We start from the raw sequence: 12500 nt of genomic DNA, 5'->3' as shown, positions 1-12500 counted from the left end.
TTTATCCAAAGCGCTGCACAATTAATGCTGCTTATTCACCCATTCATACACACACACACACCAAAAGCGATTGGCTGCCAGGCAAGGCACCAACCAGCCCAGGAGCAATTAGGGTGTCTTGCTCAGGGACACTTCGACACAGCCCGGGAGGGGGAATCAAACCGGCAACCCTCCAACTGCCAGATGACTGCTCTTACCACCTGAGCCCTGTAGTCTAGTGTCTAAGGTACATGACCGGGACCCAGAAGCTTGGTGGTTCAATCCAAGGTGTAATCACAATAAAATCCACACAGCTGTTGGGCCCTTGAGCAAGGCCCTTAACCCCACATTGCTCCAGGGGAGGATTGCCCCCTGCTTAGCCTTTTCTGGCATAGGTTGACCAACCCAGGTGACCCACCTGTTATGTACGGCACTGAGGACCCAGACGCAGACCAGGGGATGATCCAAAAACGTAGTTATTTATTCAGAATTCGTAAGTCAGGAGATCCAAGACAAACACAAAAACAGATAGCAAAAGAATAGTCAAGAAAACAGGCAAAAAGGTCAAAAATCCAGAAAATCAGAAGGCGGAAATACAAAAGGGCGAGGGCAAAAACCAAAGTCACTAAAACAAAGCAGATAATCAAAAACCAGGAAGGCAGAAGGGCAAACAAAAGGCGTACTCAAGAAATAGGCGTACAAGTAATTCAGCTCTGTAACTGATCAACGTTCTGACAATGGGTGAAACAGAGACTGAGGTTTAAATACATGAGGGAAGGTGACAATCTACATTACAATACATTACATTATTGGCATTTGGCAGACGCTCTTATCCAGAGCGACGTCCAACAAAGTATCTAGGCGGGGCTGGGAAAATGTGGGCTAAACAAATAGACAACAGGTGGGGAAACATAATAGAGTAATAACATAATAACGGGAAGGAGACGAAAACGCGGACTGGATGCACGTAACCACACATGTAAAACATACGGCTCCGGATTAGGGAGTAGACATTTGCATAGATTGAAGACGTAGTGATAGTGAGAGACAGGTGCGAACACTTCGCTGAAACTAAGCGAGTAATGAAGGATAGCAGAGGGAGGCGGAGTTATACAACAGTGCAGAAACACGAAGAGATTGCGTTAGTGAATTAGTTACGTGAATACAAGTGACTGTTAGTTAGTGAGACAAACAATCAGTGTATTAATCGGATTAGTACTGTACAATATCTAGATCAGTAGTAGTTAGTAAGAATAGTGCTTTACAACATTTAACTACCAAGAGCAGAGGAAGTAAGAATTGCGAATGTTGAAAGCCCGAAACTGCCGTAAACTAAAATAGTGGGACACGCAGACACGGGAGTGACTAGGCTGGTAAACATTCAGACGCAGACATAACAGGGGATAACAAATGAGAACTGTAATGGAAAACAATAACCAAGGATGTATGAAAAATGAATAAATAACAAGAATAAACATGAATACAAACAGGACAGAAACAGAAACATTACACCACCGCTGTGTACGTGGCTGTTTTAATTTCTCTGCAAACACCGAGTCGGAATCCTGCCAGCCAAACACACTAAGCTGTATTTGTTGCTTGCAGAACAGCTGAGGGAAAGCTCGGTGAAATCAGTCAGGTTCAGTTTCGTTTCTCTGTAAATGCAGCCAGACAGTAGTGTATATAAAGGACTGTCAGGACACTGCAACTAGAACCTTCTGTGACCTACAGGGATTCAGGTAAGGTCTTATATAAATACCAATATAAATATAATATACACTTATGTGGAAACAGCACATATACTGTATAAATGTTTTAAATGTTCCTTTTACTTTTTTACATCTACTGTATTGTGTTATAGGTCTGAACTGTTTTGTGTTTTGTGAGTTATACATATCCATCCATCCATCCATTATCTGAACCCGCTTATCCTGATCAGGGTCGCAGGAGCCCATCCCAGCACACACTGGGCGAAAGGCAGGAATACACCCTGGACAGGTCGCCAGTCTATCTCAGGGCACACACACCATTCACTCACTCACACACTCACACACTCATACCTACGGGCAATTTAGAGTGTCCAATCAGCCTAACGTGCATGTCTTTGGACTGTGGGAGGAAACCGGAGTACCCGGAGGAAACCCACGCAGACACGGGGAGAACATGCAAACTCCGCACAGAGAGGCCCCAGCCGACGGGGATTCGAACCCAGGACCTGCTTGCTGTGAGGCGGCAGTGCTACCCACTGCACCATCCGTGCCGCCCTAGTTATATATATAAGATATTGCAAATATAGTGTTCACTTTAAATAAATAAATAAATAAATAAATAAATAAATAAATAAATAAATAAATAAATAAATAAATAAATAAATAAATACGAGGTTCGATGCACAGTGTTCTGTCCCCAATGTGTGTGCTGGATACACAAAGACAGACAGCGAACAATAGGCTTCAAGAGACAGTCGGAGGTGGAGTAAAGTTTGAAGGGTCTTTTACTCTCCTTTCTCTCAAAACCAAGTTTTTTTAGTTTGTAAAACTGAAATGATACAAAAAAGGTAGCCCCAATTACACAATGCTATATGACATCACATGTATATAAAATAAATAACAACATGAAAGTTAAGATACAAAGCGATGAAGTACTACACAGTACATCACTTTTAAATGATATGTAACTAGCTGTAAATAACTTGTAAGTAGTAATAATTCGTAAGTAGCTTGTGCTCATTTGTATATATATACCGTAACATTGCACATCACAGAGATATGAACCGAAACATTTCCAGAGCGTATGAATTGAAACGGTGCTAGCGCTTTCACGAGGATAACCTTATCCAAAAACAATAGTGAAGATAGCACATGTCAATGCAGAGACTAATAGGAAACTAGCATTAGTGCATGTCAATGCAGAGACTAATAGGAAACTAGCATTAGCACATGTCAATGCAGAGACTAATAGGAAACTAACATTAGCGCATGTCAATGCAGAGACTAATAGGAAACTAGCATTAGCACATGTCAATGCAGAGACTAATAGGAAACTAGCATTAGCACATGTCAATGCAGAGACTAATAGGAAACTAGCATTAGCTTGGCAAACATATAACGGAGGCCAGTTTGGGCGGGTACCCGAGGATGAATACAATTCGGGCTACTTTTTACAGTATTGGGCGGTTTTTGTTTTCTGACAAATTACACATTATAACCAAACAAGTTGTTATCAAACAATAAATACAGATATAAAATATATTATTACATGGTTTGTTTTCACTTGCTTTTGTTTCTGCACTTGCATAAACAACACACGCACACACACACTGCCTAACACACACACACACACACACACACACACACACTGCCTAACACACAGTCACACACACACGCTCTGCCTAACAAATGCACACACACACACTCACACGCTCACACTCACACACACACTGCCTAACGCATGCAGGGGGGATTAGTGGATGAGTTGCGAGGGGGATGAGTGGATGAGTGGGAGGGGAGTGAGAGGAGACGGGGATGAGTGGATGAGTGGAGAGGGGGATGAGTGGAGAGGGGGATGAGTGGATGAGTGGAGAGGGGGATGAGTGGGGAGGGGATGAGTGGATGAGTGGGAGGGGGATGAGTGGAGAGGGGGATGAGTGGATGAGTGGGAGGGGAGTGAGAGGAGACGGGGATGAGTGGATGAGTGGAGAGGGGGGTGAGTGGAGAGGGGGATGAGTAGATGAGTGGAGAGGGGGATGAGTGGGGAGGGGATGAGTGGATGAGTGGAGAGGGGGATGAGTGGGTGAGTGGAGAGGGGGATGAGTGGATGAGTGGAGAGGGGGATGAGTGGATGAGTGGGGAGGGGATGAGTGGATGAGTGGGAGGGGGATGAGTGGATGAGTGGGAGGGGAGTGAGAGGAGACGGGGATGAGTGGATGAGTGGAGAGGGAGATGAGTGGATGAGTGGATGAGTGGGAGGGGGCTGAGTGGATGAGTGGAGAGGGGGCTGAGTGGATGAGTGGAGAGGGGGATGAGTGGATGAATATATATAAAATATATTATTACATGGTTTGTTTTCACTTGCTTTTGTTTCTGCACTTGCATAAACAACACACGCATACATACACTGCCTAACACACACACACACACACACACACACACACACACTGCCTAACACACAGTCACACACACACGCTCTGCCTAACAAATGCACACACACACACTCACACGCTCACACTCACACACACACTGCCTAACGCATGCAGGGGGGATTAATAGATGAGTTGCGAGGGGGATGAGTGGGAGGGGAGTGAGAGGAGACGGGGATGAGTGGATGAGTGGAGAGGGGGATAAGTGGAGAGGGGGATGAGTGGATGAGTGGAGAGGGAGATGAGTGGATGAGTGGAGAGGGGGATGAGTGGGGAGGGGATGAGTGAATGAGTGGGAGGGGGATGAGTGGATGAGTGGAGAGGGAGATGAGTGGATGAGTGGATGAGTGGAGAGGGGGCTGAGTGGATGAGTGGAGAGGGGGATGAGTGGATGAGTGGAGAGGGGGCTGAGTGGATGAGTGGGAGGGGGATGAGTGGATGAGTGGAGAGGGGGCTGAGTGGATGAGTGGAGAGGGGGATGAGTGGCTGAGTGGATGAGTGGAGAGGGGGATGAGTGTTGTTCCATCTCTCCTTCCTCAGAGGCCGCCATCTTGGAGAGCCTGAGCCCCAGCTGTCACTCAAACGGAGAGGAGGCAGAGCCTCCGGAGCTCACCGAACAGATGGGCGGAGACCTCCGCCAGACCACACTCTATCAGGTGTGTGTCTGTGTGTGTGTGTTTGTGTGGGCGAGTGTGTGTGTGTGCGTATTACATTACATTACATTATTGGCATTTGGCAGACGCTCTTATCCAGAGTGACGTACAGTTGATTAGACTAAGCAGGAGACAATATTCCCCTGGAGCAATTCAGGATTAAGGGCCTTGCTCAAGGGCCCAACAGCTGTGCGGATCTTATTGTGGCTACACCGGGATTAGAACCACCGACCTTGTGTGTCCCAGTCATTTACCTTAACCACTACGCTACGGGCAGGGCGGCACGGATGGTGCAGTGGGTAGCACTGCCGCCTCACAGCAAGGAGGTCCTGGGTTCGAATCCCCGTCGGCCGGGGCCTCTCTGTGCGGAGTTTGCATGTTCTCCCCGTGTCTGTGTGGGTTTCCTCCGGGTACTCCGGTTTCCTCCCACAGTCCAAAGACATGCACGTTAGGCTGATTGGAGAGTCTAAATTGCCCGTAGGTATGAGTGTGTGAGTGAATGGTGTGTGTGCCCTGAGATAGACTGGCGACCTGTCCAGGGTGTATTCCTGCCTTTCGCCCAATGTATGCTGGGATAGGCTCCAGCCCCCCTGCAACCCTGATCAGGATAAGCGGGTTCAGATAATGGATGGATGGATGGACTACGCTACGGGCCGCCCGTGTATGACTGTGCGTGACTGTGAGTGTGTGTGTGAGCGGGTGTGTATGAGCTGGTGTGTGTGAGAGAGTGTGTGTGTGGGGGTGTGTGAGTGTGGGGGTGTGTGTATGTGTCTGTGTGTGTGAGTGTGTGTGACTGTGTTTGTGTGTGTGTGAGTGTGTGTGTGTCTGTGCGCGCGTGTGTGTGTATGTTTGTGTGAGTGTGTGTGTATGTGAATGTGTGTGTATGTATGTATGTGTGTGTGAGTGTGAGTGTATGTGAGTGTGTATCTATGTGTGTATGTGAATGCGTCTGTCTGTGTGAGTGTGTGTGTGTGTGTCCACGTTTTTTATGTCTTCACTCCAAACAGGAGGAAGTGTCCACCAGGAAGGACTGTGAGAAAGACGCATCCTTGTCGGTTACCGGGGCGATTTCTCTCCCGAGTCCTTCCCAGCACCTGGCCAATCAAAATCCGGACGAACTGAAAACGGAAACCGCTGACGAGGAGTGAGCCACCGGGGATTCCTACACTCCAGCTAGTGCCACTATAAATATTTATGACAGTTAACAGTTAACCCCCCAGACAACTCATTACCTGGGTGAATTCAGGTAATGTTTGTACATTTAATCCAGACTGGGGGCAGAAACTGAGGTGTCCCAAATTATCTGAATTCACTTACATAGTGACCTATATACAGTGCACTCTGACAATGTAATAACAGATGACTCTTGATGGAAGCTGATGCTGGACGATTGGCCCTTAAACCCCCAAACTGAGCCGCGAAGGCCACCCTCCCCTTACCTCAGTTTACTTTATTTTTACCTTTTTTAGTGAACAGCTCTATTTGTACAATTCTGGACAGCCGTGGTTGTGGTTGGATAAACCTGCAGGGCGGGATTAAAAGGAGTGAATGTACTTTTTTTGTTGTTGTTGTTGTTGATGTTGTTATTTCGTCTCTTGTGTGGGTGAGGGTTAAGACAACATTTATCAACATGTGATGGACATGTTTCCCTGCAACATGTATGTTTTCATTCCTGTGTACACCTGGACATCATCGCTGAATGGATCTATTATCGAATGGATCAATAAATGTAAGATCTCTCCTGAAGGACTCTGGTGCAAGATAAATTATTATCTTTTCTATTTGCCCCCATGGTAACGGCTGACTGCTGCACCGCACCGTCAAATGGTAAACGGTAAATGGTTGGCATTTATATAGCGCCTTTATCCAAAGCGCTGTACAATTGATGCTTCTCATTCACCCATTCACACACACACTCGCACACCGACGGCGATTGGCTGCCATGCAAGGCTCCAACCAGCTCGTCAGGATTATTTGGGGGTTAGGTGTCTTACTCAGGGACACTTCGACACAGCCCGGGCGGGGGGTCGAACCGGCAACCCTCCGACTGCCAGACGACCGCTCTTACTGCCTGAGCCATGTCGCCCCAGTCAGTGTAATTAACTCTGCAGTGTCCCTCCGTGTTGAACCCTGTGTTCACAAACCGTGGCAGACGGCGAGCAGCCGTCAGGGTGAGACGAGCTGGGGTTGGGACACGCCTGGTGCTCTGAGACCCAGCTGTCCCGTTTGGGGGGGGTGGACATTCCAAATTATTGCGGGTGTGAACTGGATGCAGGTATACAACCCCATGTTGGGTGCCAAATTATTTTAATTAATTAATTAATTAATTAATTAAATGCTCACTGTTCTGCTCCGATCAATGGGATCCAACCTCGCTGACATTACTGATATCCAGTGGCTAGATGGCGGTTTAAAGACGATCTCACTGAGCTTCTTCAGTGCCTTTGGAAATATGCCACCAGGGCCTGCTGCCTCATTTGTTTTTAATTGATGTAATTTATCTAGGACTTTTAATATCCCCTATCGCAATATTGCCTGAGACATTATTGAATCTGCCTTCCAGCCTATCAGTGACCTACTTCCTGGTAAAACCCTCAAGAAAGTAGCCAATGAAGTCATCAGCAATATCCTTATTCTCATAAAGCAGTGCTCCTTCTTTTCGTTTGGCTGCTTTAGCTTTCCTTTGCCCACTACAGTATGGAAAGAAATGCTTGGGATTACATTTAGCAGCTTGTGCAGTGTGCCTTTCGAAGCCTTTTCGCTAACCATAGTTATTTTTTAACCTTAGCATATTACAATATTCATCCTTATTGCTCTCAGTGCAGTCTGCAGGTCTGAAACCCATCTTTCCTGCTTGGTAGGGGTGGAGATTCCAAATTATGGTGGGTAGGAACTGCATACAGGTATCCCGGCCCATGTTGGGAGCCACATTATCTTTAAAAATAAAGAAATAAATAAAATTCACTCACTCGGTATTTATTAGACTTATTTTATAGACTTCTGCTGCTGTAGTGTATCCACTTAGAGTTATGATGCATTGTGTGTGTCAAGAGATACTCTCCTGCATACCACTGTTGTAATGTGTGGTTGTTTTTGTTCCTGTCACCTTCCTGTCAGCTTTGACCAGTCTTGCCCTTCTCCTTTGACCTCTCTCAATAACGGCATTCCCGTTTTTTGCAGCATTCTTTGCAAACTCTGCAGACTAGTGTGCGTGACAATCCAAGGAGATCAGCTGTTTGCGAGATACTCAAACCACTCTCTGCCACCAACAATCATTCCACTGTCAAAGTCACTTAGATTAGATAATCGCATGAACAAGTAGGTGTCATAAAGTGTTCCTAATGAAGTGTGTGGTTAGTGTATATGCTCACTGTTCTGCTTCGGATCCAACCTCACTGAAAAAACAGGCTTCACAATTGTGGCCCCCCTGGTTTAATACTTTGTGCAAGCACCCCTGGCAAAGGTGATCGCTTGTGATTACTGACTGCCTTCTTCAGTGCAGGCCGATGGGGTTTCCCACGGGATGGCCATTGCATCACATATTCTTAAGGACACAGCAGTCACGAGGCTGCCTGGGACAGCTTGGTCTTTTCCTCTTCACTTTATTTACAGGTGATGCACGGGCTAGGCAGAGGCCTGCTGTTGGAAGCACATTTTATTTGTTCTCTGCTACTGCTAGCACCCCAAGCTAATTGTTGGTTTAAGCTGGATTCACTGTTATAGGCCCCTCCTGCAAGGGCAATTCCTTTGTTTTTGCTCTACCCTGAAGACAATTGAGTTTGGGGTCAAAAGATGTACATGAGATGCATGAGATTTCAGATTTTATTTCCTGGTATTTTTATCTTCATTTGTTCAACAACTTAGAACAAATTACCTTTTCTATCAGACCACCCAATTTTTAGGTGAGCACAATTGGAACAGAATTGGACTGACAGGTGTGTATTGTTGCCCAGGTGTGTCCTGTTAGATTGATTGGTTAAACAATTAATAGTTATGAATGTCTACTCTTGGAGGCACGGATGGTGCAGTGGGTAGCACTGCTGCCTCACAGCAAGGAGGTCCTGGGTTCAAATCCCCATCGGCCAGGGCCTCTCTGTGCGGAGTTTGCATGTTCTCCCCGTGTCTGCGTGGGTTTCCTCCGGGTACTCCGGTTTCCTCCCACAGTCCAAAGACATGCACGTTAGGCTGATTGGAGAGTCTAAATTGCCCGTAGGTGTGAGTGTGTGAGTGTGTGAGTGAATGGTGTGTGTGCCCTGAGATAGACTGGCGACCTGTCCAGGGTGTATTCCTGCCTTTCGCCCAATGTATGCTGGGATAGGCTCCAGCCCCCCTGCGACCCTGATCAGGATAAGTGGGTTCAGATAATGGATGGATGGATGGATGTCTACTCTTGGGTTTGGCCTGTGAAGACTGCATTTGTGTTAGAAAATATAAACCAACCAGAGAGCCGTCTTTGGGAGAAGCTTAGAAAAGAGGGTGAATGGACAATACTTTTGCTTACCTAATAATTCTGATACAAAAGATGATATGTGGTCTGATTTCAGACCAACTTCTGCTCTTAATTATTTAATAGGAGCAGTCATTAACATGATATGTAATTTATAGCCACATTCTCACAGCAGCTGATAAATGTTCTTGTCTTGAAGCATTTTATTGTGGTCTAATTTACAAGTTAATCAGTCATGTTGTATTTGGATAATTATATATTATATGGTGCATGTGACTCATTAGCTGACTGAGCCAGGGTAACTGGTGGCAGCAAAATCCCGCATACACACCGGCCCCCCAGGACTGGAGTTAAACCTGCAGACACTGCGGCCCTCCAGGACTGGAGTTAAACCTGCACACACACCGGCCCTCCAGGACTGGAGTTAAACCTGCACACACACCGGCCCTCCAGGACTGGAGTTAAACCTGCACACACACCGGCCCTACAGGACTGGAGTTAAACCTGCACACACACCGGCCCTCCAGGACTGGAGTTAAACCTGCACACACACCGGCCCTCCAGGACTGGAGTTGCCCATCTCTGGACTAGCTTTTTAAATGAGACACCGATTCTATGTCCTGGAAGGATGCAGAATGTTCTCTCTCCCACTCCCAGCAATCGATACCAGTAAAACCAGTTCAGCTCCCACAACCAGTTCATCAATCCCATCCATCTGCCACACCCAACAACGCCCCCATCCACACCCCCACCTGTAACATTAACACAATGCGGTCCAGTCAGGCTCTCTCATTACGATCAATACTCCGGTCACCTCCGCAAGTTGAAAAGACAAGCTGTAAGGGGTTTTGTACTTCTGAAACGGTTCATTGCATTTGAGACAACATATTGAGGGCTTCAAAAAACAAAAAAAAAGCGGTGAACATGAACGTCCGTCTGTTGGTGGTCTTTGTGCTGTCTGTTAGCCTGGAAGGCATATCTGGTAAGTTGAACCTCCTTCTGACTGGCGAGTTTTCTTGCTTTGGCTTCCAAGTGGTTAATGTTTTTAAACCACGTTAGAGATTTTACCCTACCTTGTCGTATGTATGTGTTATTTGTATGCATTTCGTCCTCTGTATACCATGTACGGTCAATGCCAAAAAGTGCCAGTGTGTGATAATTCTGTGATGTAGTCCTGGGTGGTGCTACGTGGATGGCCGTTTACCATCGTCATGCCATAACTGACTCGTTCATATGGTATTATCCCTCTTATACCATGGCTAACTTGCCAACACAATGTAGCTATGGACAGTTTCATTTTTCGTTTACAAACCAATGTATTCATTGAAACGCAATAGGAATGGGAGAAAAAATTGTCTGAAATGTTTTTCCATTTGTGGACAGTGGCTTCTGGTGTAGTAATTGTTTTTTAATATAATATTTCTCTCAACAGCTCGAGCGCAAGGCAACTCAGGTATGTATGTGAAATGTGTTGTGTACAGCGGCTGCTATCATACTGGACCCTAAATTTATTTCATACTCACTCACGATCACACACAATTTTAGTAAAATCTGCATACACATGTCCATGTCACTGAGTTTGAGACCCACTGACACTCACTATTCCCACTGACATGCACTCACCCCACTGACACGCACTATTCCCACTGACATGCACTGACCCCACTGACACGCACTATTCCCACTGACATGCACTCACCCCACTGACACTCACTATTCCCACTGACATGCACTCACCCCACTGACACTCACTATTCCCACTGACATGCACTCACCCCACTGACACTCACTATTCCCACTGACATGCACTCATCCCACTGACACTCACTATTCCCACTGACATGCACTCACCCCACTGACACTCACTATTCCCACTGACATGCACTCATCCCACTGACACTCACTATTCCCACTGACACTCACTCACCCCACTGATACTCACTATTCCCACTGACACTCACTCACCCCACTGACACTCTCTATTCCCACTGACACTCACTATTCCCACTGACATGCACTCACCCCACTGACACTCTCTATTCCCACTGACACGCACTCACCCCACTGACACTCACTATTCCCACTGATACTCACTATTCCCACTGACACTCACTCACCCCACTGACACTCTCTATTCCCACTGACACTCACTATTCCTCCAGACACCCACTCACCCCACTGACACTCACTATTCCCACTGACATGCACTCACCCCACTGACAGGCACTGTTCCCACTGACACGCACTCACCCCACTGACACTCTCTATTCCCACTGACATGCACTCACCCCACTGACACGCACTATTCCCACTGACATGCACTCACCCCACTGACAGGCACTGTTCCCACTGACACTCACTATTCATCATTGTAGCAACAAAATCCTCAGCATGTTTTTCCATTTGTGTTCAGTGGCTTCTGGTGTAGTAATTGTTTTTAATTGAATATTTCTCCCTCCAGGTCCATTGCCGCCGGTGCCAGGTATGTATGTGAAATGTGTTGTGTACAGCGGCTGCTATCGTAGTGGAACCTAAATTAATTTCATACTCACTCACAATCACACACAATTTTAGTAAAATCTGCATACACATGTCCATGTCACTGAGTTTGAGACCCACTGACACTCACTATTCCCACTGACACCCACTCACCCCACTGACACTCACTATTCCCACTGACATGCACTCACCCCACTGACACTCACTATTCCCACTGACATGCACTCACCCCACTGACACTCACTATTCCCACTGACATGCACTCACCCCACTGACACTCACTATTCCCACTGACACTCACTCACCCCACTGACACTCACTATTCCCACTGACATGCACTCACCCCACTGACACTCTCTATTCCCAATGACACACACTCACCCCACTGACATGCACTCACCCCACTGATACTCACTATTCCCACTGACATGCACTCACCCCACTGACAGGCACTGTTCCCACTGACATTCACTATTCATCATTGTAGCAACAGAATCCTCAGCATGTTTTTCCATTTGTGTTCAGTGGCTTCTGGTGTAGTAATTGTTTTTAATTTAATATTTCTCTCTACAGGTCAAATGATGCCGGTGCCAGGTATGTATGTGAAATGTGTTGTGTACAGCGGCTGCTATCGTAGTGGAACCTAAATTAATTTCAAACTCACTGACAATCACACACAATTTTAGTAAAATCTGCATTCACATGTCCATGTCACTGAGTTTGAGACCCACTGACACTCATTATTCCAACTGACACCCACTCACCCCACTGACACTCACTATTC

The sequence above is a fragment of the Conger conger genome, chromosome 1, assembly GCF_963514075.1.
Source record: "Conger conger chromosome 1, fConCon1.1, whole genome shotgun sequence".
NCBI classification, from domain to species: Eukaryota; Metazoa; Chordata; class Actinopteri; order Anguilliformes; family Congridae; genus Conger; species Conger conger.
The sequence above is the reverse complement of the archived record's forward strand: the minus strand, read 5'-3'. Positions refer to the sequence as shown.